Source organism: Phlebotomus papatasi, unplaced genomic scaffold (assembly GCF_024763615.1).
Source record: "Phlebotomus papatasi isolate M1 unplaced genomic scaffold, Ppap_2.1 HiC_scaffold_68, whole genome shotgun sequence".
Lineage (NCBI taxonomy): Eukaryota > Metazoa > Arthropoda > Insecta > Diptera > Psychodidae > Phlebotomus > Phlebotomus papatasi.
The window spans coordinates 85,906-91,477 of NW_026604882.1; the positions used below are offsets into that span (position 1 = coordinate 85,906).

Genomic DNA, 5,572 nt, shown 5'->3' on the forward strand with positions numbered 1-5,572 from the left:
GGGTGTTTTAATGGGGCTTCTGGGGGGATTTTCCAGGGGATTGTCTCCTAAATAGGTTTGACAGGGATCTGAGAAAGGTTTTGAGGGAAGAAATCCACTTCCGGACAGAGATTTTTCAGTCTTTTCCCTAAAAAGGATCGAGAAAACCTTCCCGGAATTGATGGGAAATGAGAGTAATCCAGTAAAATGTCAATTTATTTATCCCTCTGGGCGGACTTTTCAGGGAATTGTCCTCTAAATAGCTTTGATAGAGATCTGAGGAAGGTTTTAAAGGAAGAAATCCACTTCCGGACAGAGATTTTTCAGGATTTTTTCTTAAAATGGATTGAGAAAACCTTCCCGGAATTGATGAGAAATGAGAGTGATCCAGCAAAATTTCAATTTATTTATCGCTCTGGACGGAATTTTCAAGGAATTGTCTTCTAAATAGGTTTGATAGGAATCTGAGGAAGGTTTTGAGGGAAGAAATCCACTTCCGGACAGGGATTTTTGAGGATTTTTCCTTAAAATGGATTGAGAAAACCTTCCCGCAATTATTTGAAAATAAAATTTGATCAGGAAGAATATCGATTTATTGGTCCTTATTGATCTGAGGAAGGTTCTCAAGAACAAAATCCACTTCCGACCAAGGGTTTTCTAGTATTCTTCCTTAAAAAGTTCTGTGAAAACCTTCCCGGAATTGATAAGAAATAAAATTGGTCAGGAAAAATGTCGATTTATTTGCCCTTTTGGTGGGGTTTTCTAGAAAATAATCTTCTGAATAGCTTTGACAGGGATATGAGGATGGTTTTTGGTGCTAAAATGCACTTCCGGATAAAGATTTTTCAGTAGTTTTCTTTAAAAGGATTGAGAAAACCACCCCGGAACTGATTTCTGGAGGGATTTATTGGAAGATTTACTCTCAGGTGCCTTTATTGTCTATCTTAGTAGGATTTTTAGTAATAAAATCCACTTCCGGATTGGTAATTTCCAGAGTTTTCCCTCCGAAAAAGCATGAGGAACCTTCCTGGGATTTTTACGAAATAAAGCGAAATTAAACTGCTATTTCATTGCAACTTCTGGAGGAAATATCCACGAAAATATCTCTCCACTAGGTTTATTAATTTTTCAAGAAGCTTTTTCAGTGAAAAAATCCACTCCCGGATTGTGAATTTCCAGAGATTTCCCTCCTGGAAGCATGAGAAACCTTCCCTTAGATTGGCATAATAAAACTGATTTTTAATACATTTTCTGGAGAAAATATCCTCAAAATACCTCTCCAGTAGCTTTATTAATTTTCCAAGAAGGATTTTCACTCATAAAATCCACTCCCGGATTGTGAAATTCCAGAGATTTCCCTCCTGAAAGCATGAGAAACCTTCCTGGGATTTTTACAAAATAAAGCGAATTAAAACTGCCATTTCATTGCAGTTTATGGAGAAGATATCCTCAAAATACCTCTCCAGTAGCTTTGTTAATTTCTCAAGAAGCATTTTCAGTAGGAAAATCGACTCCTGGATTGTGAAATTCCAGAGTTTTCCCTCCTGAAAGCATGAGAAATTCTTCCCTGGGATTGGCAAGATAAAACTGATTTTTTAATGCAGTTTCTGGAAGAAATATCCTCAAAATATCTCTCCAGTAGCTTTATTAGTTTTTCAAGAAGGATTTTCACTCATAAAATCCACTTCCGGAAGGAGATTTCCAGCGTTTTCCCTCCTAAAAGCATGTGAAACCTTCCTGGGATTTTTACGAAATAAAGCGAAATAAAACTGCCATTTCATTGCATCTTCTAGAAGAAATATCCACGGAAATATCTGTCCAGTAGCTTTATTAATTTTCCAAGAAGGCTTTTCAGGCTTTTCAGTCATAAGATCCACTCCCGGATTGTGAATTTCCAGAATTTTCCCTCCTAAAAGCATGAGAAACCTTCCCTGGGATTGGCGAAATAAAACTGATTTTTTAATGCAGTTTCTGGAGAAAATATCCTCAAAATACCTCTGCAGTTGCTCTATTAGTTTTCCAAGAAGGATTTTCACTCATAAAATCCACTTCTGGAAGGAGATTCCCAGGAGTTTTTCCTCCTCAAAGCATGAGAAATCCTTTCTGGGACTTGTGATTTGCAGGTAATTAAACTTCCTCATTTTTTTGCTACATATTTTTATTGCCTATCCAAGTAGGCTTTTCTCAAACAAAATTCATTTCCTGGCATAAATTTTTCAGCGTTTTCAGTGCTCCGTCTTCCTGCATGCATTTTTCTCGATTTTTCCAGAAAAAAGCGCCAAAAAATGTACGGTAAATTCAAAAAATTGCATCGTGAAGTTAGCAGTGAAGCATTGCAGAAATGTCAACTCAACATTGAGGTTATGCGTGTCTGTGAAAATTTGTGTTTCGTTCTTTTTTTGTGGTGGATGTTGATTGGATTTTTGTGCCGTATAAAAGTGCATTTTTCACCTGAAAGAAAGTGCTAAGTGTGCATAAATTTAGTCAAATTGTGAACTTTTTGTGCCCCCAAGGGCATTTGTGGTGAAATTTTCCTGGGAAAAGGTAAAATTCTGTGTGAAAATTGCATTTAGTTTTTCAGTTGTCAAGATATTTTGCCCCTCCATGATGATTATCGATTGTTTTGTTGTGAATCTCATGTTTTCCCCGAAATTGCTCCAAATAGGCAGATTTTCTGGGAAATTTTGTGGAATTGTGAGAGTTTGGGGGGTAGGGAAGGGATTCCGGGGGGTTTTTCTTTGATTTTCCGGGGGATTCTCTGTGAAAATCGAGGGAGAAAAATCGCTATATATATGTATGTAGTTGTGAGATATTTTGTTTTTTTTTCGGTTTGTGTTTTATCACCCCGGAAAATCAAAGCCTCCGTGATTTTCCGGATGATTAATTAATTGCTGTGGTTTTCTTCTGTTTCCAGAAGCCCTGAGGGCAGGAAAATGATGTAGATTAGTTGGTAAGTTTGAGAAAAATCCCAATAAGACTGATCGTGATTGCTAAACAAGTGCTTTCCCTTGCTTCTAGATCCTGGAAAACTGTGTCAGTGAATGGAAAAATCCTCCGGGAAGGCCGTTCAACTGATTTCCAATGTAAGTCCTTTTTAATTTTTCTCATTTTCCTTGCCAAATGATTCATTTTGGGGATTTAAGAACAGCTTTGGAGACTTTATCCAAGACAGAAAGTGTCTTGGGTTTTGAGTCTTGGGAGTTCCAATTGGAATTTTTCAGTGTTCCCTCCCATCTGTTCCCAATAGGAAATTTATGGATAAAATTTTCCCAGGATAGTTTCTAACAATTCGACGAGTTGTATCCTTATCCGGGAATTGTGCTCTTGCTAATGTGACATTGCTAACCCTTTGGATAATGTGCCTTCACTAATTCCGTCCCTTTTTCGAAATTATCCCCAAAGTCCAAACACTTTTCGAAGGATATGCAAGAATCCTTTTCCCTCCCCGTGGTGAATATTTCCCAGGACCCCCTCCACTTTTAGACGACTCCCAGTGGAGGGGTAAAAATGAAGCAATGTGTAATTTGAAAAGTAAACAGTCATAAAAAGGACAATAATTCAGCTGAAAATTATTGACAAAATGGGAATGGGGCTAAAATGCAAAAATTCCACAGGGATGGGAATACCCCTACCCCGACCCAGAAAACCCTTTCACTGGGCCGAAGGAGGCTGCGTTTCTGGGGACAAGTGACAGAGGGAAATTTGTGCTCAGGGGCTCTCTTGAGATTTATCTAGTTTGGGTGACTATTTGGCAGGATGTCGTTAGAGATGTAGAGTTAAATGGAATTTGTTAGAATGTGGTGTAGGGTAGAGACTCCAAGAGTTGAACAATGATGAGCTCCTATTTTTGGGGAAGGGATGCTCAATTGGACGATATACATCCTCGTCAGTTGTAGTCCCCTAGTTCCTCATTCATACTCATGGGATCATGAATGGCATAAGAGAGAGAGAGAGAGGCATGAGGAATGGGGTGTTGGAAGAAAGAAAGAGGAAAAAGCCACAAGAGAGAAAAAGGGAAATAAAAATCACACAATCTCATCATTTTTCCCACCAGTGTTATTTTTCATCATGAAGTTCATATTAAAAGAAAATATCGTCTGTCTAAATTGGACGGTAATGAAGCCTGTATGGCCAAAAATACAATTACTCCAATTAAAATTCTTCTTGCCTAAAATATCAGGATCTTTTTTTCTTCTCTCAATTGAACCGTGGTAATATTTATCAAAAATTCCTTTCAATTTCCCAGAAATTTGTTTTTGCGCCTGTAAAATCTGAGCAAAACAATTTTCTCGGTTTTTTGGCACGTTAAGGATTTATAGTTGCGGTTCTAGTAAATCGATTTTGGTCTTTGCAAAAAGATCGTTAAGGTTTTTGAAATGTTCCTAGTTGAATTTCTGACAAATAGGGTAAAGTGGTACAAGTTGGACAGTGGTACAAGTTGGACAATGGTATAATTTGGACAGGGCTTTTCGTCTTGATAAATTTACTACTTCATTTTTATTTGTATATTTTTAATGCTTTAGTTTTATAATTTGGTTTCTTGTGCTTAGAAACAAATTTTGTACTGTATTTATCAAGAAAAAAGCCATGTCCAACTTGTACCGGCGAATTGTCCAACTTATATCACTAATTCCAAATTATACACTTTACCCTAAGGATAATCATAGTAATTTTTGAATTGAAAGCCAGTGATAAACCTAAATGGACTTAGGGTAGGTGTGATTCTTTCATTTTAAATTCGGATTGGGGGCAAATTCGGAGTTCAGATAAACTTATGGTAGCTGACCGTGGTGTCACATATAAGATTAATATTAAGAGTAAGAAAAGACAGAAAGAGAAGTGTATAGTATGCCAAATACCAAATGGAAAGTCACGTGTGTTAGAAAAAGTACACTCTATTGGAGTAATACGATGAGTAAGATATTACTGTTCGTATTAATTGCTTTCTAAATCGTATTACAGGCATTTCGAGCAATTTTCCATGCGTGCCAACTGTGATTCGGTCAGTTTTCGAGGGAAACGCGAAAGAGAGGCAAGATAAAACACTTGCCATCCTTTGTTGGCATTCTAGCAGTTCACAAAGTATTAATCTTAATATTAACCCATTCCTTACTGACTGATTTAAGATGATTTATTTCTGGGCAATTGATATTCGAATTTCTGTCTGGAATGGATCTTTAGTTACTTTAGTCCTTCAATTACTTGGAAAAAATAGCACGACAGAGATGGAAATACATTTTGTTGTTTTTTTCTCGCTTCGCGGAAAGTCATGCAAAATTTTTGCTCAAAATTGCGGACGGAAAATTCGACATCCCGTCGAATTTGTTAAAATTGACCTCCATCCTCTTTCCTGATTTGAATTCTAGTTGCCAATTTGTTTTCTTGGATAGTTACTCTATCTAAATCAATAGAGTTTGTAATAAATTAATGTACAGAATTTAAATTCAGTGACCGTTAAGACGCGTGTTTCAGGGCGGATCCCCGCGCCCCCATAGGGTAAGTGCTCATAATTTTGGACAGTTTCTAAATTTGGACACTTTGAGGGTAAAATTGGACACTAAAAATAAATTGATTAAAATGATGGATTTTTATT

General features: G+C 37.0%; 1 long non-coding RNA gene across 1 annotated transcript; it reads left to right on the top strand.

Moving 5' to 3' along the window:
- Positions 1-2,359: 2,359 nt before the first annotated feature.
- Positions 2,360-3,347, top strand: LOC129809356 (uncharacterized). The gene is made up of 3 exons (XR_008752640.1): positions 2,360-2,523; positions 2,894-2,929; positions 2,998-3,347. It is a non-coding gene; the product is annotated as an uncharacterized LOC129809356 (long non-coding RNA).
- The last annotated feature ends 2,225 nt before the right edge of the window (positions 3,348-5,572 follow it).